This window comes from Hyperolius riggenbachi, chromosome 4, assembly GCF_040937935.1.
Source record: "Hyperolius riggenbachi isolate aHypRig1 chromosome 4, aHypRig1.pri, whole genome shotgun sequence".
Lineage (NCBI taxonomy): Eukaryota > Metazoa > Chordata > Amphibia > Anura > Hyperoliidae > Hyperolius > Hyperolius riggenbachi.
This window is the reverse complement of record NC_090649.1, coordinates 66,968,568-66,992,357: the sequence shown is the minus strand read 5'-3', so window position 1 is coordinate 66,992,357 and position 23,790 is coordinate 66,968,568. Positions and strand designations below refer to the sequence as shown.

Sequence of the window (23,790 nt, the reverse complement as noted above, 5' to 3'; positions counted from 1 at the left end):
ATTTTTTTTAATTGTAATTTTTTATTAAACATTTTATTTGGGTATTTTTGGGGAGTGTGGGAGGTAAACAATTAATTTTAAATGTAATTGTTTGTGAATGTATTTAAAAAATGTATGTAGATGTAGTTTGATTCAAAAGTCAATTTTTTTTCTTCCTAGAAGCGAGCGTAAGTACGTAATATTTATTTGCAAGTACATCATGTGTTTATTTGAAATAATTTTTCTTGGTTCAGGTTCACTTTAAAGTGAACCTTAACCCAGGGGGAAAAAAAGTATTACTTACGTGGGGCTCCCCCAAGCCCCCTGCAGCCGTGCTGCGTCCTCGCACCTCCTCAAGTGTCCTCTGGTCCCCACCGTGGTTTCGTTTCGTTTTTGGGCCGACTGAGAGTCCTCTTCTTCGCCTTCCCCGCAGTCAAGCGCGTCCTGCGCAGGCAGAGTATGTTTGCGCCTGCCCAGGACGTGCTTGACGGTGGGGAAGGCGAAGAAGAGGACGCGTTGCCGGGGGCCGACTCTTATCCGGCCGAAAAACGAAACTAACCCACGGTGGGGACCGGAGGACACTCGAGGAGCTGCGAGGGCACAGCACGGCTGCAGGGGGCTTGGGGAAGCCCCAGGTAAGTAAAAAATAAGACTTGACTTGTCAGTTGACCAGTGTCCGTTATAGCTATCAGGTCACTGAGCGCTGGACCTTGCTTTGCTACTCAGTCTAGTTAAAGTTCTGCTGAGATAGATATATATGCAGTGTTTGCGATTTATATCTATCCTTAGTTAGTATTGGGATTGTTCTCTGTGTATGACCCGGCAAGCCCTCCACTTTGATTAAAGTCTCATCCCTCTGTACTACTGTCATCTTATACTCGATATTGACCTCGGCTAGCCTAACGACCCTGTCTCTGCCTAATCCCTAACTGTACCTCAGCCATCTGACCTATGTGTATGACTTCGGCCTGTATAACTTTTTCGCACCTGTCTTAGCCTACTGTACTTTAGCCATCTGATTTACCAGTGTATGATCCTAACCTGTTATTGACCTTGCACTGCCTCAGTCTCTGTGTATCTCTCTCTGACTTCACGTGTATGACCCCATCTGACAATCTGACCTCGATTATCGTATATTCAGTGTGCACTTCATGGCCTGCATCACAGCCAGCGCAACAAGAACACAGTAAACAGCAAGGTGCAACATAGACTATATATTTTTTAATTAACAATATTATCAATAACAACAGCCATGGATACAGCAGATGCAGCCTAAGGGGGGAAAGGAGAGGGGATGAACTCTGGAAGGGGGAGGACTTGAAGAGAGTGCAAGTGTTTGATAGCGGAAGGAAAAAAAATTCCTATGCCTTAAGGTCCTGATGGAAGCCGCCGACTACAGAAACGGTAGCCTGGGAGAGAGGGGTCATTGGCAATCCTCATTCCTCTTACTTTGTACAGCGCCACGGAATATGTTGGCGCTTTATAAATCAATAATAATAATAATTTCTCTGGGGTGCAGATTATCTTTCTGGGGGAGCTTTAGTGGGGGAAGGGTTTTCCCAATGACCCTTTAGGCTGATCAGATGACCAGAGGCGTAGCTAAGGAGCAATAGGCCCTGGTGCAAGTTTTTTATGGGCCCCTCCCCAAGAACTCTATACATAACAATTAATACGACACACCAAAACGTGCCAAGGATTTCCACAGTGCCAGAGGTGTAAGAAGGGGATGGGAAACTGTTTGTTAATGATTACTTCTATTTAACCCTCCTGGCGGCCAATTAAAACTGCCAGGGGGCAGCGCAGCACTATTTTTTAATTTAAAAAAAAAAAATCATGTAGCTAGCCTAGCGCTAGCTACATGACAGCCGCTGTGCAGCGGCATCCCCCTACCCTCTTCTATCGCCTCCGGCGATCAAGCCCGTCCGGAAATCCTATTCTGAACGGGATTTCCATTAGGGCTTCCCCCGTCGCAATGGCGACGGGCGGGATGACGTCACCGACGTGGTGACGTCAAAGGGAGTCATGATCCACCCCTCAGGAAGTCCCAATCCTCCTGCGCGGCATAGCCCGAGCTCAGCTCGGGCTTACCACCAGGAAGGTTAAAGCATCTACAGAAATGATTATTATAGGAACATGGCCAATAGAGCTTATATTGTGCTTGAGGGAGGGTCCCTTGGGGCCCCTCTGACCCAAGTGCCCCGATGCGGTCGCTACCTCTGAAACGCCTATTGCTACGCCACTGCTGATGAACCTCTAAAGTTTGTATCTGTTGCTAGTGGAGGAGCTGGCGTACCAGAACAGGAAGGACAAAGAGAGGACGGATTCAAAAGTGGAGGAATAGAAGAACCTTAGAAGTTCCAGAGCCTTACCGAACTTCTTTAGTTGGCAAATAAAGGATTGTCTCTGCTGGGCTTGCAGTGGTAAGGGGGGCAAAGTGTGTGCGGGGGGGGGGGAGGGTGATTACCACAGGGAGGAGTTTGGATTCCAGGGGACTTCATGACAGTTTCGCCAGGTGAGGTCCCTGGGTTGTTATGCCCCTGGGTGCCTTCCACTGCCAGTTTTCTTTGCTGTATATGGATTTTAATTTGTTTAGTTGCACCATTTGTGGTCACCTTAACCCATTAGCAGCTTAACAAAATGTTTTGGTTGAAAGCTGCTCGGGCATTCTAAACCTCTGTTGGTAAATCTCGTTTGGCTGCCTAGTGCAGCGGGCGGCAGGAAGCTGTTATCATCACCTGTTCTGGACGGCTTCTTCTCTTCCTCCACTGGCGGCTCTGAACTTCTGACTGGGTCCCGATTGCATCTGATCACATTATATGACACGTGATTGGGAGCCAGGAGACTGTCAGTGTTACAGCGCCACCCGGTGGTGGAAGAGGGGATATGGAAGAGATTCTTCCATCGCCCCTCTTCCACCACTGGGTGGTGCTGTAACGCTGACATGGTCTCCTGGATCCCCGATCACACGTCATATATTACATCCGCCACAGTGGAGGTAGAAGAAGCCGATCCAGCCATCTGGACAGGTACTGCATATATATGAAAGCTCCCTGCTACCCACCCTGCATACCCTGCTGACTCTGCCAGACCAGGCAAGGCATCCGTTCTCAGTGGGAGGAAAAATTCTGCCCTGCAGTCGAATAAAGTTTTACTTAATTTGGCTGCTTAAGTGTTAACAATCTCAGCCAATCATCAGTCTCCGTTGACAAACATTTCATTAACTTGAAAAGAGCAGCTTTAACAAGCTCCCGTTTCCCCGCAGCTGTGTCTGTCCACTTCACCTGTGACTGATATAACTGCGGTGACTGATGGAACATACACACAACCTGTCTTCTGTGTTCTCCTCCCAATGTGCTGCTTTATCTTCTGTTTCTCTGCCCATAATTGGTCTCCGTCATCTCGTAGAGCCATGAAAGTCTTAAGCTGGCCGTACACTAGGCCGATTCCCCGCCGATCGGCAGCAGATTCGATCACTGGGATCGAATCTGCTGTCACATCGTTCACGCTACACGCTAAATTTCGATCTATTTCGTCCCGAAATAGATCGATTCCGTCGATCGCTCCGTGCGGGAAATTACCGTCCATCGCCCGCAGGTAGGGAGCGCGTCGCTAGCGGCGTTCGAGTGCCCGACGACCGACGCAATAGAGTGGCAATACATTACCTGCTCCGCCGGCGCGACTCACCCCGGTCACCGCTGCTCCGTCTCCGCTCTGGTCTGGTCTCCAGGTCCGGCATGCTTCACTTCTTCTAGCCCGGCAGGAAGTTTAAACAGTAGAGGGCGCTCTACTGTTTAAACTTCCTGCCGGGCAGGAAGAAGTGAAGCATGCCGGACCCGGAGACCAGACCAGAGCGGAAAAGACAGCATAGACCTGGGGACTGGAGTCGCGCCGGCGGAGCAGGTAATGTATGCGGGCAAACGGGCGGGGGGAGCGGCAGCACCACCACAGATTGTGAACGGTTTCAGGCTGAAATCGGTTCACAATCTGTAGTAAAGGTGGCCATACCATCCCTCTCTGATCAGATTCGATCAGAGAGGGATCTATCTGTTGGTCGAATCTGATGGCAAATCGACCAGTGTATGGCCACCTTTACTGTGCTCGGCTGTCAGAGCGGAACACCTTTCAGCCATTGTAGGAGACAATCTGTCCAAAATAAAACTCAAAGACAAAAAATAAATATTTTTTTGTTTTTTGTATCTTTTTACCTTTGTCTGCAGCCCAGCCGTCATGTACAGGATTCATACGTTGTCATTGTCACTCTCTGCTGGAAATAGTTTAGAAAGATGAATGCAGAGATCGCTGCACAGATAGAAACGTGTAGGCGCTGTTGATGTGTCTGTGAATACCAGCAATTTGGGTGTATTATTATTATTATTATTGTCATAGCTATAAGATATTAGGATCCTTTATTCATATAGTGCCAACCTTTTACACATTGCCACTTATTCAGCTGGATAGAGTACTGGGTAACGCTGTTGTTTTTAACTATTTAAAGGGGCACTACAGCGGAAAACTGTAAAATTTAAAATATGTGCAAACATACAAATAAGAAGTACATTTTTTCCAGAGTAAAATGAGCCATAAATTACTTTTCTCCTATAATGCTGTCACTTACAGTAGGCAGTAGAAATCTGACAGAAGTGACAGGTTTTGGACTAGTCCATCTCTTCATAGGGGATTCTCAGCAAGGCTTTTATTCTTTATAAAGATATTCCCGAAAAAGGATTTAAACAATGATACTGGCCAGCTTCCCTGCTCCCTACACAGTTTTTTGGCAGTTGGACAGAGCAACTGCCATTCACTAAGTGCTTTTGAAAATAACTATATATCCCCGAGAATCCCCTATAAAGAGATGGGCTAGTCCAAAACCTGTCACTTCTGTCAGATTTCTACTACTTACTGTAAGTGACAGCAACATAGGAGAAAAGTAATTTATGCCTCATTTTACTCTGGAAAAAATGTACTTCTTATTTGTATAGGTTTGCACATATTGTAAATTTTACAGTTTTCGCTGTAGTGCCCCTTTAAGTACCAGCAGTCTCTGCCCCCTTAAGGACCAGAGGGCCGCTGGTACAATAAACGCGGAATAACGACGAATACCAATGAATCGCCGCACATACTCGCCGCAATCGCCGTCCATGGAACCTCAGGAGCCGCTTTCATTGTCTCCGGACATTGGGAGCAGCTTACGTTGATAGACAGGGTCAGGAGCCAATAAAATCGGCTCCTGACCTGCTCACAGGGCTCTGCTGTTATAGAGACTGCAGAGCGAGTGAGCTGTGGCGGGGAGACAGCGGCGTGATCGTCAGGAGCAACGAAAGCGACAAGAACGTGCAACGTTGGTGTATTGAAATCTACGCCCTGGCAGCCAGATAGCCATCAAAACATGGCATACATTTCAATTAGTGCGGTCCTTAACTAATGAATGTGGGATTTGAGTCTTTGACCGGGGTTTTAATTCCTGCTCAAGTGCGTAAAACGGGACACACTTGTCTTTCAGTTTTGTGCACGCGTTTTTCTGCATGAATTTTCTGCACACAATGGGCTCGATTCACTAAGACAAATAGCACGCCTTATCAGAGATAACATGCCTTATCAGAGATAACACGCCTTACCAGAGTAGCATAGCGAACTTACAGTATGCCTACTAATTGGCAATGACGAGAGCTCCATTCGTCCTGCCCTGAGCCCCTGCGGGTTTGTAGCGCTCGCTATGCTACTCTGATAAGGCATGCTAACTTTGATAAGGCGTGCTAACTTTGATAAGGCATGCTATTTTTCTTAGTGAATCAAGCCCCATGTGTGTTTGTATGAGCCAAAAACAGGACCAGCCCTGGACAAAAGGCATACTTTTTTCATAGCAGCTGATGTAATTGATAGAGAAAACTGACAAAATGTGCAGCATTATGCAGGATGTCATTTTTTTTTTTGCACAAGAAAAACGCATTAAGCGTGAAATAGCTAATTGATTGACATAAATTCTCAGTTTTTCTGTGCAGAAAATGTGTACAAAAAACAGTCAAGTGTTTCCCCAACCTAAGGAGTCTTAAAGTGGACCTAAACGCAGAACTTCCTCTCTGCTCTAAAAGATAAGCAACAGCATAAAAGAAAACATTTATTTGCTACAGCACACAGAGCTCCTACTGAGATTCTGTAGAGTGGTTACTTCCTGGTTTCATGGGAGCACATAAAGAGTTAACCTCCTGTGTTTACATATTAGCCTCTCTGAACGGCAAAACTCGGCAGTCAGATGCAGTAGATGCAGCCCGAGCTATCAAGGTGGGATGACCGTGTGAACCAGTAAAACAATGGCATTTTGGTGTGTAGAACAAAGCAGATTTTACATTAGACTGAGGAAAGCAGTGGGAAGTTTGATTCAGTTTTTGCTTTAACCCTTTATCTGTCCAAACAAACATGCTATTTGACTTCTTCTTTAACTACTTTCGCCTTTTGGACGTTGCTATTATGTCCAAAAGGCTGTATCTGCACTGGTGCGCGCGGCTGCCCACTCCCGTGCGCCATCACGCGTACGCCCGAGTACTCCTGTGCCGCCGCTTGTTAGCCCGGTGATCAATGAATGAAAGCACAGTTCCCATTCATTGATCAAAGTCCCCGTTAGAAAGACCGACAGGCTTCTTTTAGAAGCCTTGATCTTTGTAAAGAAAAAAAAAGTTTCCCGTCCTCCCTTCACTTCCTGTAAGCGAGAGTGCTCGCTTACAGGACTAAATACATTTTTTTTGACCATGGCCATCTTGTGGCCAAATAGTAAAACTACATCTACATACTTTTTTTTTAAATAAATACAATTTATTACATTTAAAATTAACTGGTTACCCCCACACTCCAAAAATATCTCCAAAAATTACAATAAAAAACAAAACATAAATAGTTACCTAAGGGTCTGAACTTTTTAAATACTTTTTTTTAAATTATAAGCTTGTAAATAGTGATGGATGCAAAATTGTAAAAATGCACCTTTATTTCCAAATAAAATATAGGCACCATACATTGTGATAGGGACATAATTTAAATTGTGTAATAACCAGGACAAATAAAATACGTGGGTTTTAATTATGGTAGCATGTATTATTTTAAGGCTATAATGGCCAAAAACTGAGAAATAATGATTTTTTTTCCATTTTTTTCTTAATATCCCCGTTAAAATGCATTTAGAAAAAAAATGATTCTTAGCAAAATGTATAACCCAAAGAAAGCCTAATTAGTGTTGGGAAAAACAAGATATAGATCAATTTATTGTGATAAGTAGTGATAAAGTTATTTGGCCAATGAATGAGAAGTGAAAATTGCTCAGATGCATAAGGTGAAAAACGACTGAAGGCTGAAGTATGCTCTTTTCCTTTTACATGTCAGCCTCATGGCTGTGCTGGGCCCCGGGCGCACACTACAATACATTTCCATAAACTAAAGGATGGCATAAAGACACAAAAAAAGAGAAGAAAAATAAAGAGGGCAAGAAAGACAGTCAATGTTAATAAAATACATGGTTGTACTCTTTTTGCCATACACTCTTCTTGACAGTCTTGTCACAGTGACCAGTATGTTTAGGTTATTTTAAGGTGATTAAAACTTCCATTACAATTATTCTGGGTCAACAACTAGTTCGGTCAGTTCAGCCATTCCTGCTTCTGTGTAGGAGAAATTGTATCTATAGTCAGGGCCGGCTTCAGGTTTCACAGCGCCCTGACCGTAACCAGATTTTGTGTGTCCCCCATTCATCCTCTTCGCGCGCACGCGCGCCAATGTGCAAGATCCCCTTTAGTGTATGTAGGCAGATCCCCTCCTTTGGTGTATATAGTCAGGCCCCCCCTTTTAGTGTATATAGGCAGATCCCCTCTTTAATATATATAGGCAGATCCCCTCCTTTGGTGTATATAGGCAGACCCCCCCTTTAGTGTATATAGGCAGATCCCCTCTTTAATATATATAGGCAGATCCCCTCCTTTGGTGTATATAGGCAGACCCCCCCCCTTTAGTGTATATAGGCAGATCCCCTCTTTAATATATATAGGCAGATCACCCTTTGGTGTATATAGGCAGACCCCCCCCCCTTTTAGTGTATATAGGCAGATGCCCTCTTTAATATATATAGGCAGATCCCCCTTTGGTGTATACAGGCAGACCCCCCCCCCCCTTTTAGTGTATATAGGCAGATCCCCTCTTTAATATATATAGGCAGATCTCCCTTTGGTGTATATAGGCAGATCCCCCCCCCCTTCAGTATATATAGACAGATTCCCCCAATTAGTATATATAGGCAGATCCCCCCTTTAGTGTATATAGGCAGATCCCCCCCCCCCCTTTAGTGTATATATAGACAGATCCCCCATTTAGTATATATAGGCAGATCCCCCCTTTAGTGTATATAGGCAGATCCCCTCCTTTGGTGTATATAGGCAGACCCCCCCCCCCGCCCCTTTTAGTGTATATAGGCAGATCCCCTCTAATATATATAGGCAGATCACCCTTTGGTGTATATAGGCAGACCCCCCCCCCCTTTTAGTATATATAGACAAATCCCCCATTTAGTATATATAGGCAGATCCCCCCTTTAGTGTATATAGGCAGATCCCTTTTAGTGTATATAGGCAGGTCCCCCCCTCCCCTCTTTAGTATATGGAAACATATCCCCCTTTTAGGGTGCATAGCTAGGCAGATAAATAGTGTATAGTATACAAGCAGATCCCCCTTTAGCATATATAAGCACTAACCCCCCCCCCCCCCCCCCACTTCCCCAACTTGTAGCTGAGGACAGAAGATGGCCAGGAGTCAGGAGTGACAAGCAGGTCTCTCTCTGATTAGTGCGCAGCGCAGACATCGCCTGTGAGCGAGGGGCGGTGCTACTGGCATGCACGGCTCACACAGATTTAGCAAGAGGCAGCAGCAGGTTCCTGAAATCTTCGCCCCCATCAACCCCAGCAGCACCAGGGGGCGGAGCTACCACTCGCAGCAGCCACAGGCGGACACAGAGCCCGCAGCCAGCAGGTAAAAATGCGGCCAGGGCCAGTTGAATGCACATCACGTGCGACCCCCTGAAAGCCGGCGCCCTGAGCGACCGTTCTGGTCAAAGGCTGGCCATGTCTATAGTCGCACAGGAGAGCCAAAACACAATAGAAAAGGGACTAATACAGGAGGGGACCTCTGGGGCGTCCATGCAAAAAGGGTGTTGGGAAAAAAGGGCGCCTGGTGTAAACATAATAGAAAATAGCGTTTATAAAAATATTGTGTTGTATTTTGTTTACAATAATGTTTTACAAATTAAAAAAACCTTTAGGGTCCGTTACCACTAGAGCGAATCTGCATTCGTTTCCTGCATGCAGATTCGCATAGCCAATACAAGTGGATGGGACTGTTTCCACTTGTCAGGATTTCTAAGCGTTTTTCTGTGCAGAAAAAATCTGCATGGCAGAGTCCTCAGAATTCGCATACCGCACACCGCTATGCGAATCACTTACAAAGTATTTAAAGTGGACCTGAACTTAAAATTTCACTATGTCTGAACACAATAAATGATAATAAATATGGACGGTTTTTACATATTTTTTTAAAAATTTGTTATACAAAAAAAGTTATGCTAAATTAGCTCTTGTAGCCACGCCCCCCCAGAGCTTTCCGTGCCGCGGCATGTCCCCAGCATTCACAGCAGTGCTCTGCTGCTGGGCGGATATCGCTGTGGCATCGTTGTGACATCTCGCGATGCTTCCTCCTGAAGTATCACGTGATGTCAGCGTCATTTGGAAGCGCCCGGGATTCTGTAGTTCGCCGGGCCACAGAGGGAGGAAGAGCGGACAGCAAAGAAGAGCGGGCGACCTGGAGAGAAGAAGCGGATGGCAGGAGAAAGCGGTGGACCTGGTCGGAGGACGCAGAACACCGAGGAGGCGCTGCAGACGGAAGAAGCCGGGGACACGAAGAGGAGGACCGGAGGACACCTTGGACCAGATCGGAGGGCACAGAGGAGCAGATGCGTGCAGCGGAGGACATCGCCTGGCAGTTCTGGAAACGGAGAGGTAAGAACAGTATTTCTTCCCCTGCTGCAGCACCCCATAATCGATGGCACCTACCTAGCTAAGCTATACTGGGGGGCACCTACCTAACTAACCTATACTGGGGGCACCTACCTAACTAAGCTATACTGGGGGCACCTACCTAACTAAGCTATACTGGGGGCACCTACCTAACTAAGCTATACTGGGGGCACCTACTTAGCTAACCTATACTGGGGGGCACCTACTTAGCTAACCTATACTGGGGGGCACCTACCTAGCTAACCTATACTGGGGGGCACCTACCTAACTAAGCTATACTGGGGTCACCTACCTAGCTAACCTATACTGGGGGGCACCTACCTAGCTAACCTATACTGGGGGGCACCTACCTAGCTAACCTATACTGGGGGGCACCTACCTAGCTAACCTATACTGGGGGGCACCTACCTAACTAAGCTATACTGGGGGGCACCTACCTAGCTAAGCTATACTGGGGGGCACCTACCTAGCTAAGCTATACTGGGGGGCACCTACCTAACTAAGCTATACTGGGGGCACCTACCTAACTAAGCTATACTGGGGGGCACCTACCTAACTAAGCTATACTGGGGGCACCTATCTAACTAAGCTATACTGGGGGCACCTACCTAGCTAAGCTATACTGGGGGCACCTACCTAACTAAGCTATACTGGGGGCACCAACCTAACTAAGCTATACTGGGGGCACCTACCTAGCTAACCTATACTGGGGGGGCACCTACCTAGCTAACCTATACTGGGGGGCACCTACCTTGCTAAGCTATACTGGGGGCACCTACCTAACTAAGCTATACTGGGGACACCTACCTAACTAAGCTATACTGGGGGCACCTACCTAACTAAGCTATACTGGGGGCGCCTACCTAACTAAGCTATACTGGGGGCACCTACTTAGCTAACCTATACTGGGGGCACCTACTTAGCTAACCTATACTGGGGGCACCTACTTAGCTAACCTATACTGGGGGCACCTACCTAGCTAACCTATAATGGGGGCACCTACCTAGCCAAGCTATAATGGGGGCACCTACCTAGCCAAGCTACACTGGGGGCACCTACCTAGCCAAGCTACACTGGGGGCACCTACCTAGCCAAGCTACACTGGGGGCACCTACCTAGCCAAGCTACACTGGGGGCACCTACCTAGCTAAGCTACACTGAAGGCACCTACCTAGCTAAGTTACACTGAAGGCACCTACCTAGCTAAGCTACACTGAAGGCACCTACCTAACAAAGCTACGCTGAAGGCACCTACCTAACTAAGCTATACTGGGGGCACCAACCTAACTAAGCTATACTGGGGGCACCTACCTAGCTAACCTATACTGGGGGGCACCTACCTAGCTAACCTATACTGGGGGGCACCTACCTAACTAACCTATACTGGGGGCACCGACCTAGCTAACCTATACTGGGGGGCACCTACCTAACTAAGCTATACTGGGGGGCACCTACCTAACTAAGCTATACTGGGGTCACCTACCTAGCTAACCTATACTGGGGGGCACCTACCTAGCTAACCTATACTGGGGGCACCTACCTAGCTAACCTATACTGGGGGGCACCTACCTAACTAAGCTATACTGGGGTCACCTACCTAGCTAACCTATACTGGGGGGCACCTACCTAGCTAACCTATACTGGGGGGCACCTACCTAGCTAACCTATACTGGGGGGCACCTACCTAACTAAGCTATACTGGGGTCACCTACCTAACTAAGCTATACTGGGGGGCACCTACCTAGCTAAGTTACACTGAAGGCACCTACCTAGCTAAGCTACACTGAAGGCACCTACCTAACAAAGCTACGCTGAAGGCACCTACCTAACTAAGCTATACTGGGGGCACCAACCTAACTAAGCTATACTGGGGGCACCTACCTAGCTAACCTATACTGGGGGGCACCTACCTAGCTAACCTATACTGGGGGGCACCTACCTAACTAACCTATACTGGGGTACTGGGGGCACCGACCTAGCTAACCTATACTGGGGGGCACCTACCTAACTAAGCTATACTGGGGGGCACCTACCTAACTAAGCTATACTGGGGGGCACCTACCTAACTAAGCTATACTGGGGGCACCTACCTAGCTAACCTATACTGGGGGGCACCTACCTAACTAAGCTATACTGGGGGGCACCTACCTAACTAAGCTATACTGGGGTCACCTACCTAGCTAACCTATACTGGGGGGCACCTACCTAGCTAACCTATACTGGGGGCACCTACCTAGCTAACCTATACTGGGGGGCACCTACCTAACTAAGCTATACTGGGGTCACCTACCTAGCTAACCTATACTGGGGGGCACCTACCTAGCTAACCTATACTGGGGGGCACCTACCTAGCTAACCTATACTGGGGGGCACCTACCTAACTAAGCTATACTGGGGTCACCTACCTAACTAAGCTATACTGGGGGACACCTACCTAGCTAACCTATACTGGGGGGCACCTACCTAGCTAACCTATACTGGGGGGCACCTACCTAACTAAGCTATACTGGGGTCACCTACCTAGCTAACCTATACTGGGGGGCACCTACCTAGCTGACCTATACTGGGGGGCACCTACCTAGCTAACCTATACTGGGGGGCACCTACCTAGCTAACCTATACTGGGGGGCACCTACCTAGCTAACCTATACTGGGGGGCACCTACCTAACTAACCTATACTGGGGGGCACCTACCTAGCTAACCTATACTGGGGGGCACCTACCTAACTAAGCTATACTGGGGGGCACCTACCTAACTAAGCTATACTGGGGGGCACCAACCTAACTAAGCTATACTGGGGGGCACCTACCTAACTAAGCTATACTGGGGGCACCTACCTAACTAAGCTATACTGGGGGCACCTACCTAGCTAAGCTATACTGGGGGCACCTACCTAACTAAGCTATACTGGGGGCACCAACCTAACTAAGCTATACTGGGGGCACCTACCTAGCTAACCTATACTGGGGGCACCGACCTAGCTAACCTATACTGGAGGCACCGACCTAGCTAACCTATACTGGGGGCACCGACCTAGCTAACCTCTACTGGGGGCACCTACCTAGCTAACCTCTACTGGGGGCACCTACCTAACTAAGCTATACTGGGGGCACCTACCTAACTAAGCTATACTGGGGGCACCTACCTAACTAAGCTATACTGGGGGGCACCTACCTAACTAAGCTATACTGGGGGGCACCTACCTAACTAACTTATACTGGGGGCACCTACCTACCTAGCTAAGCTATACTGGGGGCACCTACCTAGCTAAGCTATACTGGGGACACCTACCTAGCTAAGCTATACTGGGGACACCTACCTAGCTAAGCTATACTGGGGACACCTATCTTGCAAAGCTATACTGGGGGTACCTACTTATCTAACCTACACGTGAGAAAGGGCAGGCGGTACACACACACGCGAGCAGGCAGTACACACGCACACACACACATGAGCGAGGGCTGGCAGTACAACCAAGTGAGAGAAGGCAGTCAGTATACACATATACAGGAGAGGAATGACAGGCAGGAGACACACACGAGAGAGAGAACGTTCAGGTGGAACACACACATGTAAGATGGCAGGCAGTACACACACACACACACACACACACACACACACACACACACACACACACACACACACACACACACACACACACACACACACACACACACACACACACACACACGTCACCAACTCATTGCCACAGTGGGGCTGCTACTCTATTACAGTGATATTACATATTATTTTTATTTTGTAGTTCGCCGGGGACACAGAGAGGAAGAGCGAACGGCAAAGAAGAGCGGGGGACCGGAGAAAAGGAGCGGAGGAGGCGCTGCAGATGGAAGAAGAGGAGGACACCTTGGACCAGATCGGAGGGCACAGAGGAGCAGATGCGTGCAGCGGAGGACATCGCCTGGCAGTTCTGGAAACGGAGAGGTAAGAACAGTATTTCTTCCCCTGCTGCAGCACCCCATAATCGATGGCACCTACCTAGCTAAGCTATACTGGGGGGCACCTACCTAACTAACCTATACTGGGGGCACCTACCTAACTAAGCTATACTGGGGGCACCTACCTAACTAAGCTATACTGGGGGCGCCTACCTAACTAAGCTATACTGGGGGCACCTACTTAGCTAACCTATACTGGGGGCACCTACTTAGCTAACCTATACTGGGGGCACCTACTTAGCTAACCTATACTGGGGGCACCTACCTAGCTAACCTATAATGGGGGCACCTACCTAGCCAAGCTATAATGGGGGCACCTACCTAGCCAAGCTACACTGGGGGCACCTACCTAGCCAAGCTACACTGGGGGCACCTACCTAGCCAAGCTACACTGGGGGCACCTACCTAGCCAAGCTACACTGGGGGCACCTACCTAGCTAAGCTACACTGAAGGCACCTACCTAGCTAAGTTACACTGAAGGCACCTACCTAGCTAAGCTACACTGAAGGCACCTACCTAACAAAGCTACGCTGAAGGCACCTACCTAACTAAGCTATACTGGGGGCACCTACCTAGCTAAGCTACACTGAAGGCTTCCAGCACGAGTCCAGTGATGCCCATCTATCCACTTCGCCTTCTGCAGGCTCTAATGCACGGCATGCTTCCTGTATGGCATGTGACATACAGGAACCAGGAAGTATGCCGTGCACAAGACCCGGCAGACAGCGAGAGAGGATGGACAGCGTTGAACTCGTGCTGGAAGGTATGTCCAACACTGCCAATGCTGTGGCCCACACACACCGGAACTTGGGGAAAGTTTGAAGCCGCTGCTTCAAGCTTCCCCAATGTGGAATTGGTGTCATCGTGAAATTCGCCGCTTTGATGATTCCGAAATCATGATCTTAATAATTGCGATTTTGTTTTGTTTTTTCATTTTTTTTCAGCTCAGTACAGCCAACAGGTGCAGCCCAAAAGCTTTTTGGTTCCAACCACCGTGTCTTTGTGCGACGCAGAAAAGGTAAACGGATGGTCTCTACATGCCTGGTTCCCACCGTGAAGCATGGAGGAGGTGTGATGGTGTGCGGGTGCTTTGCTGGTGACACTGTTGGGGATTTATTCAAAATTGAAGGCATACTGAACCAGCATGGCTACCACAGCATCTTGCAGCGGCATGCTATTCCATCTGGCTTGCATTTAGTTGGACCATCATTTATTTTTCAAAAGGACAACGACCACAAACACACCTCCAGGCTATTTGACCAGGAAGGAGAGTGATGGGGTGCTGCGCCAGATGACCTGGCCTCCACAGTCACCAGACCTGAACCCATTCGAGATGGTTTGGGGTGAGCTGGACCGCAGAGTGAAGGCAAAAGGGCCAACAAGTGCTAAGCATCTCTGGGAACTCCTTCAAGACTGTTGGAAGACCATTTCAGGTGACTACCTCTTGAAGCTCACGAAGAGAATGCCAAGAGTGTGCAAAGCAGTAATCAAAGCAAAAGGTGGCTACTTTGAAGAACCTAGAATGACATATTTTCAGTTGTTTCAAACTTTTTGGTTATGTACTATACTTCCACGTGTATTAATTCATAGTTTGGATGCCTTCACTGTGAATCTACAATGTTCAAAGTCATCAAAATAAAGAAAACTCTTTGAATGAGAAGGTGTGTCTGTACTGTATATTGGGGGCTCCCTGCCTCATGCCACTAACTGCTCTCAGGAATTCCTGCATCGTATCAGTGACCAGGGATGGGCTTCCAAATCGGATGCCACTCGAATTCATGCTTACACTGAGGCTTAATTGCCTCAGGTGTGTGCATGGGAGACAGAGGGTTAAGTACCTAGAAGTCCGCCGGCTTCTATGTCTTGCACGCGTCTAATGGGGCGAGTTCCATGACTCACTACTGCGCACTTCCTTCTTGAAAGAGAAATTGTGCGGTAGTGAGTCGTGGAACGCGTCCCATTGGACACGTGCAAGACGTGGGATACATAGAAGCCTGCAGACTTCTGGATAAGTAAACCGCTGTCTCCCATGCACACACCTGAGGCAATTAAGCCTGATTTTAATCATGATTTCGAGTGGCTTCCGATTTGGAACTAGCTATACTGGGCACTGTACTAGCTATACTGGGCATGGTACTAGCTATACTGGGCACTATACTAGCTATACTGGGGCTATACTAGCTATGCTGTGCACTGTACTAGCTATACTGGGGCTATACTAGCTATACTGGGCACTGTACTAGCTATACTGGGGCTATACTGGGCACTGTACTAGCTATACTGGGCACTGTACTAGCTATACTGGGCACGGTACTAGCTATACTGGGGCTATGCTAGTCATACTGGGCACTATACTAGCTATACTGGGGCTATACTAGCTATGCTGTGCACTGTACTAGCTATACTGGGCACTGTACCAGCTATACTGGGCACTGTACTGGCTATACTGGGGCTATACTAGCTATACTGGGCACTATACTAGCTATACTGGGCACTGTACTAGCTATACTAGGGCTATACTAGCTATGCTGTGCACTGTACTAGCTATACTGGGGCTATACTAGCTATACTGGGCACTGTACTAGCTATACTGGGCACTGTACTAGCTATACTGGGCACGGTACTAGCTATACTGGGGCTATGCTAGTCATACTGGGCACTATACTAGCTATACTGGGGCTATACTAGCTATACTGGGCACTGTACTTGCTATACTGGGCACTGTATTAGCTATACTGGGCACTATACTAGCTATACTGGGCACTATACTAGCTATACTGGGCACTGTACTAGCTATACTGTGGCTATACTAGCCATACTGGGGCTGGGCACTGTACTACTGTACTAGCTATACTGGGGCTATACTAGCTATACTGGGGCTATACTAGCTATACCGGGCACTGTACTAGCTATACCGGGCACTGTACTAGCTATACTGGGCACGGTACTAGCTATACTGGGGCTATACTAGTCATACTGGGCACTATACTAGCTATACTAGGCACTACTATCTATACTGGGGCTATACTAGCTATGCTGTGCACTGTACTAGCTATACTGGGCACTGTACTAGCTATACTGGGCACTGTACCAGCTATACTGGGCACTGTACTAGCTATACTGGGGCTATACTAGCTATACTGGGCACTGTACTAGCTATACTGGGGCTATACTCGCTATACTGGGCACTGTACTAGCTATACTGGGGCTATACTGGGCACTGTACTAGCTATACTGGGCACTGTACTAGCTATACTGGGCACGGTACTAGCTATACTGGGGCTATACTAGTCATACTGGGCACTATACTAGCTATACTGGGGCTATACTAGCTATGCTGTGCACTGTACTAGCTATACTGGGCACTGTACTAGCTATACTGGGGCTATACTGGCTATACTGTGGCTATACTAGCCATACTGGGGCTGGGCACTGTACTAGCTATACTGGGGCTATACTGGGCACGGTACTAGCTATACTGGGGCTATACTAGCTATGCTGTGCACTGTACTAGCTATACTGGGCACTGTACTTGCTATACTGGGCACTGTACTAGCTATACTGGGGCTATACTAGCTATACTGGGTACTATACTAGCTATACTGGGCACTGTACTAGCTATACTGGGGCTATACTAGCTATACTGGGGCTATACTAGCTATACCGGGCACTGTACTAGCTATACTGGGCACGGTACTAGCTATACTGGGGCTATACTAGTCATACTGGGCACTATACTAGCTATACTGGGCACTACTATCTATACTGGGGCTATACTAGCTATGCTGTGCACTGTACTAGCTATACTGGGCACTGCACTAGCTATACTGGGCACTGTACCAGCTATACTGGGCACTGTACTAGCTATACTGGGCACTGTACTAGCTATACTGGGCACAGTACTAGCTATACTGGGGCTATACTAGTCATACTGGGCACTATACTAGCTATACTGGGGCTATACTAGCTATGCTGGGCACGGTACTAGCTATACTGGGGCTATACTAGCTATGCTGTGCACTGTACTAGCTATACTGGGCACTGTACTTGCTATACTGGGCACTGTACTAGCTATACTGGGCACTATACTAGCTATACTGGGCACTATACTAGCTATACTGGGCACTGTACTAGCTATACTGGGGCTATACTATCTATACTGTGGCTATACTAGCCATACTGGGGCTGGGCACTGTACTACTGTACTAGCTATACTGGGGCTATACTAGCTATACTGGGGCTATACTAGCTATACCGGGCACTGTACTAGCTATACTGGGCACGGTACTAGCTATACTGGGGCTATACTAGTCATACTGGGCACTATACTAGCTATACTGGGCACTACTATCTATACTGGGGCTATACTAGCTATGCTGTGCACTGTACTAGCTATACTGGGCACTGTACTAGCTATACTGGGCACTGTACCAGCTATACTGGGCACTGTACTAGCTATACTGGGGCTATACTAGCTATACTGGGCACTGTACTAGCTATACTGGGGCTATACTCGCTATACTGGGCACTGTACTAGCTATACTGGGCACTGTACTAGCTATACTGGGCACTGTACTAGCTATACTGGGCACGGTACTAGCTATACTGGGGCTATACTAGTCATACTGGGCACTATACTAGCTATACTGGGGCTATACTAGCTATGCTGTGCACTGTACTAGCTATACTGGGCACTGTACTAGCTATACTGGGGCTATACTGGCTATACTGTGGCTATACTAGCCATACTGGGGCTGGGCACTGTACTAGCTATACTGGGGCTATACTGGGCACGGTACTAGCTATACTGGGGCTATACTAGCTATGCTGTGCACTGTACTAGCTATACTGGGCACTGTACTTGCTATACTGGGCACTGTACTAGCTATACTGGGGCTATACTAGCTATACTGGGTACTATACTAGCTATACTGGGCACTGTACTAGCTATACTGGGGCTATACTAGCTATACTGGGGCTATACTAGCTATACCGGGCACTGTACTAGCTATACTGGGCACGGTACTAGCTATACTGGGGCTATACTAGTCATACTGGGCACTATACTAGCTATACTGGGCACTACTATCTATACTGGGGCTATACTAGCTATGCTGTGCACTGTACTAGCTATACTGGGCACTGCACTAGCTATACTGGGCACTGTACCAGCTATACTGGGCACTGTACTAGCTATACTGGGCACTGTACTAGCTATACTGGGCACGGTACTAGCTATACTGGGGCTATACTAGTCATACTGGGCACTATACTAGCTATACTGGGGCTATACTAGCTATGCTGTGCACTGTACTAGCTATACTGGGCACTGTACTAGCTATACTGGGGCTATACTGGCTATACTGTAGCTATACTAGCCATACTGGGGCTGGGCACTGTACTACTGTACTAGCTATACTGGGGCTATACTAGCTATACTGGGCACGGTACTAGCTATACTGGGGCTATACTAGCTATGCTGTGCACTGTACTAGCTATACTGGGCACTGTACTTGCTATACTGGGCACTGTACTAGCTATACTGGGGCTATACTAGCTATACTGGGTACTATACTAGCTATACTGGGCACTGTACTAGCTATACTGGGGCTATACTAGCTATACTGGGGCTATACTAGCTATACCGGGCACTGTACTAGCTATACTGGGCACGGTACTAGCTATACTGGGGCTATACTAGTCATACTGGGCACTATACTAGCTATACTGGGCACTACTATCTATACTGGGGCTATACTAGCTATGCTGTGCACTGTACTAGCTATACTGGGCACTGTACTAGCTATACTGGGCACTGTACCAGCTATACTGGGCACTGTACTAGCTATACTGGGGCTATACTAGCTATACTGGACACTGTACTAGCTATACTGGGCACTGTACTAGCTATACTGGGGCTATGCTAGCTATACTGGGGCTATACTAGCTATACTGGGCACTATACTAGCTATACTGGGCACTGTACTAGCTATACTGGGCACTGTACTAGCTATACTGGGGCTATACTCGCTATACTGGGCACTGTACTAGCTATACTGGGGCTATACTGGGCACTGTACTAGCTATACTGGGCACTGTACTAGCTATACTGGGCACGGTACTAGCTATACTGGGGCTATACTAGTCATACTGGGCACTATACTAGCTATACTGGGGCTATACTAGCTATGCTGTGCACTGTACTAGCTATACTGGGCACTGTACTAGCTATACTGGGGCTATACTAGCTATACCGGGCACTGTACTAGCTATACCGGGCACTTTACTAGCTATACTGGGGCACTACCTAACCATACTGGGGTAACTATAATAGCCATACTGGGGCAACTATGCCAGCTATGCCACCTCCCCCCCTCCCCCCCCCCCCCCCGCACGCCACCGTCCACCAGGACGCGCGCACTCCAAAACACCCCCCGCGGCCCCTGAATAAAAATTTGGTCAGAAAGTGGTCCTGCCGGACCTGCCGGATAGATTCCCCGCTCAATCCCCGCCGGCGGACAATGGCGGGGAATCGAGCGGCTGATAAACAGCACCGGCGCGGACGAGCGGGGATGCGCTGGCTCGATCCGGCGTATAATTGGATCCGTGTATACCCAGCATAAAACAGCACTGTATTCTAACTAGCCATACTGGGGCATTAGAATAAACATCTGCAGCTGTCAGGTAAGCAGTAAAGAAAGAAGGGGGGAGAAACACTTGATTTACAATGAAATATAGCACTGTCAAAAACAGATTACAGTGTGTAAATCACAAGGACAGCAGAGCAAGCTGAGAGGATAGCCCTGACAGCAAAGGGAATGAGGATAGAACTGACGACCGAGGATAGTTCTGTCAGCACAGGAGAGACAAAATACAGAGCAGAAAAATGACAGGCTGGAAAACACAAGCAGACACTGCATACACAGTCGCAGCCAGATGACATCACTGTAACTGTACACTACCAGAAGCTAATTTGCATGCTGCACAGTGATTGGAGGAAGGAGCTGCTGGAGAAAGGAGCTGCTGGAGGAAGTAGGAAATCAGCTGGATGGCACTGTAAACTTGCCAACCAACATGTGGCTGCGCAGTCTACTAGCAATGCAGTAACATAAATAAGGACATCTGACAGGTATAGTACAGCAAACATACACTTTTATTTATTAAAGCAGTATTAAGCAACACATCGGATATTTTTTATAGTATCAAATGTTAAGGTCACTTCCTCTTTAATAGGAAAAATGCATGCGGTTTTGCCAAACGATTTTTACCGAGATTTCACATGCGGTTAGGCATGAAAACAATGTAAAAATCACACAGGCACTGACATGATTAAAATCGCATATACAGTAACCTATGCGAACTCGCATGCGAAATCGCGGTACAAATTGCATGCGGGGAATCCGCGGCGATTCCGCACTGCACAAGTGGAAACGGGCCCTTAATAATGTCTATGAAATCGTCTATGAAATTGTGAATACGATAACCTTCTCCGTTTTGAAAGTGAAACGTATAATTAAGTTTGTTAAAAAACAATAATATATGTATAATCGTTAGAATTGTATAATATTGTGTATAACCTTCATTTATTGTTGCTTCATGTAATAAAATCTGAAAATATTGTTTACTAGCTAGTCGCCCGGCGTTGCCTGGGTATGCAATTGGCTAGTGTTAGCTCTGTTCACTTTTTCTAATCCTAACACACAATTACTCAATGATGACCTAGTTTGTGAGCTTTGCCGTCTTTGGCATCAATAATTGGCATTGAAATGAAATAAATCTAATTGGCTGTGGCTCCACTCCTTTGAAAATCAATAGGTGAATTTTGATTAGCTTTTGTAGGCTCCACCCACTTTTATGAATATTAATCCCAGTCACCCAGTGACCAACTGTGCAAAGTTTAAGAACCCTGCCATTGACAGTCAGACAGTGTAAGAATGCTGCAGTTTACATTCTGGCAGTTAAATTTGTATTTTTCTCCACCCACTGATGTCCTAATGTTTCCCGGGTATGTATTTGGCTGCTGTTGGCTGTGGCCACTTTTTCTAACCCTAACACACAATTGTCAATAGTCAATGACGAAGTTTGTAAAATTTGTGGTCTTTGGCATGAATCAACACATCTGATTCGCTGTTTGTGGCCCCACCCCTTTTCTAAATATTTAACCCCAGTCACCCAATGATCAACTGTACCAGGTTTGAGGCTTGTGCCATTAACAGTGCAAAAATGGCAGCAATTAAATATTTGCCTTGAAAATCAATAGGTGAATTGTGATTGTTTTTTGTAGGCTCCACCTACTTTTCTGAACATTAATCCCAGTCACCCAGTGACCAACGTATGTATTTGGCTGGTGCTGGCTCCGCCCACTTTTTCTAACCCTAACACAAAATTAGTTAATGACCAAGTTTGTGAGCTTTGCGGTCTTAGGCATCAATAATTTGCATTGAAATAAAATAAATCTGATTGGCTGTGGCTCCACCCCTTTTCTGAATTTAAACCCCAATCACCCAATGGCCAACTGTACCAGGTACAGGTGATTAACAGTGCAAGAATGGCATCAATTAAATATTCCCCTTAAAGATTAATAGGTGGATTTTGATTGGCTTTTGTAGGCTCCACTCACTTTTCTGAATATTAATCTCAGTCACCCAGTGACCAACTGTGCAAAGTTTGAGAACCCTACAATTAATAGTGTAAGAATGGCTGCAGTTTACATTTTCTCAGTGAAATTTGTATTTGTCTCCGCCTACTGATGACCCAGCATTACCCGATTATGTATTTGGCTGGTGTTGGCTGCGCCCACTTTTCCTAACCCTAACACACAATTACTCAATTACTCAATGACCAAGTTTGTGAGCTTTGCGGTCTCTGGCATCAATAACCTGCATTAAAATGAAACAAATCAGATTGGCCGTTTGGGGCTCCACCCCCTTATATAAATTTAAACCCCAGTCACGCAATGATCAACTGTACCAGGTTTGAGGCTTGTGCCATTAACAGTGCAAGAATGGCAGCAATGAAATATTCCCCTGAAAAATCAATAGGTAATTTTTGATTGTTTTTTGTAGGCTCCACCCACTTTTCTGAATATTAACCCCAGTCAACCAGTAACCAACTGTGCAAAGTTTGAGACCCCTACCATTAACAGTGTAAGAATGGCTGCTGTTTACATTTTCCCAGTAAAATTTGTATTTGTCTCCGCCCACTTATGACCCTGCGTTGCCCGCTTATGTATTTGGCTGGTGTTGGCTGTGCCCACTTTCCTAACCCTAACACACAATTAATCAATTACTCAATTACCAAGTTTGTGAGCTTTGCGGTGTTTGGCAACAATAATTTTCATTGGAGTTAAAAAAATCTGATTGGCTATTTGTGGCTCCACCCCCTTTCTGAAATTGAACCCCAGTCACCCAATGATCAACTATACCAGGTTTGAGCAGAAATGTAAATATTCCCCTTGAAAATCAATAGGTGAATTTTGATTGGCTTTTATAGGCTCCAACCACTTTTCTGAATAATAACCCTAGTCACCTAACGACCAACTGTGCAAAGTTTGAGAACCCTACCATTAACAGTGTAAGAAAAACAAAAGTTTGCTTTCTTAAAACAAAAAGAATTTGCAATAATTCAGGTTGGAGTGAGCTTGAGATGTCTCCCAGTGCATCACTGCTGAATATATGCAAATTAACCATTGTTACCCTTAGAAGCTAAACACACCTCCCGGAACCGCTGGAATGCAATGATGTGTCAGCTTGTTAATTTGTACAGAGCCATAATAATCCAACATGCATACAGAATGTTATGGATTGTTTG

The 23,790-nt window shown here is 46.9% G+C and overlaps 1 long non-coding RNA gene across 5 annotated transcripts in view; it reads right to left on the bottom strand.

The window, feature by feature from the left end:
- Positions 1-23,790, bottom strand: part of LOC137571269 (uncharacterized) — a 72,408-nt gene that overhangs the window by 17,027 nt on the left and 31,591 nt on the right. For 2 of the 5 annotated variants that reach the window (XR_011031318.1, XR_011031316.1), the window contains exon 2: positions 4,185-4,315. The exons of 1 other annotated variant lie outside the window; for it this stretch is intronic. This is a non-coding gene — a long non-coding RNA (uncharacterized lncRNA). The remainder of the gene's footprint in view (positions 1-4,184; positions 4,316-23,790) is intronic. 2 more of the 5 variants (XR_011031320.1, XR_011031319.1) reach the window with 1 other exon arrangement.